We start from the raw sequence: 1,656 nt of genomic DNA, 5'->3' as shown, positions 1-1,656 counted from the left end.
AAATATATATATATATATATATATATATATATATATATATATATATATATATGGTTGCACATACAGTACCATCTATATAGTGCCCTGTATATGTACGATTTAGGGGTGTTTCTCATGCAACGCACATCAAACCGCAGCAAAACGCAACGAATGCGGAAGTAACTACGCCACCGCAGGGAAAAAAATTCAAGGGTCTGTGACCTGATTAAGACTTCAAATTATTTTTTAAAATTCTGTAAAAAGGCCAGCAGGACAAGGGTTAAGAACTTTTATATTAAAAGCTAGGTAAAGACAGTGTCGAAAATCAAACCCTACTCCCAGGTTGACCTTGAGCCAGGTGCATTGACCCTCACAAAGTTTCTTTCAAGGTGTGAGGCGGGCTAGGTACAGCCGTTGATTTCACCTAAAGTACAACAATGGACCTTTTCTGACTGTCCAGCACAGTTATCAGTTGGACCAAAACATGACCAGTTCGAGCAATGAGACAGGAATATTTGCATTCTTTGTTTTGACCGAGGTATACGAAATCATAAGAAAGGTCCGTCCACGATGCTTACAGTGAAGAACTAGATTATACATTGTGCAAAAAAATAAGATATCACTAAAGAAAGGAAACTTAACCTGAAACATCCATGCGGAGACTCGATATACCTGGGTAAAACAATCATACCAGATGAGAGACGAAGAATGAATGGGGTCAAAGTGCACGGGAGATTCTATTTTTGGAGCCAGGCAGCTAAAGCCACAGAGTCTATCATTTTGTGAACAGGAATTTTATCGTTATGGTTATGATCCTAGAAAGAGTGAATGTGAATATTTTCTTTACTGGGTTAATAAAATACCATGAAGAAATACCGATCATTTGTTATATAACCCACGGTTTAACACCAACAGGGTTTCGTATATGGTTTCACTGGAATGTATCAAGTGTAAACCAATAGAAATACACATGAACACATATATGCCACCACACTGATAACTCTTCATATGTAACTACCGAGACTAGCCGAAGTCACAGCTCTGAAAGGGGATACATACTGTGGTGATTGATTATCAAGAATATGTGTGACTTTGTGTTGTTTTTATGCGTATACTTTTCATTCGGAGTTAAATGGCGATTTTTTTTTCTGCTGGACACCCATACTCTAAAATGTTTAACAAACAAAAGAAAATGAGAAGAACCCACATTTTCTCCCCAAAAGATAGGTAGGCGTCGCCTAAATATGCACTAACAATAGGTGTTTGCAAACCATGGGGTCCTTGCCCACTGTGTGTGAGTGTCATCAAACGTTATGCGTGAATCATATCAAGTATCCCCAAAAAATCAAATTTTTGTTAGACACTCGATGATACACACATCATATTTGATGATCGCCGTCCGTTGAAAAAGGTAGCCTGGGTACCATCCTGGTTAGTTTACGTCCGCTCCCACAGTCGCTAAGCAGGATGGTACCCAGGCTATGAAAAAAAGGGCCTTAGTAACAGAACCCCTGTCTTTACTTTAGTCAGCGTTATCACGTAACATAAACTAAAAACGTTTAAACAGCGAGCAGATTATTATTGGACTGAGCAGAGCACTTTGGACCAATCTCTCTGGCTGTTTACAGCTTAAAGGTACACATCCAATCTTTTGTCTACAAACTTCTCTGTTACATA

This window comes from Branchiostoma belcheri, unplaced genomic scaffold, assembly GCF_001625305.1.
Source record: "Branchiostoma belcheri isolate BF01 breed outbred unplaced genomic scaffold, Haploidv18h27 scaffold436, whole genome shotgun sequence".
NCBI lineage: Eukaryota > Metazoa > Chordata > Leptocardii > Amphioxiformes > Branchiostomatidae > Branchiostoma > Branchiostoma belcheri.
Note: the sequence above shows the minus strand (reverse complement) of the source record.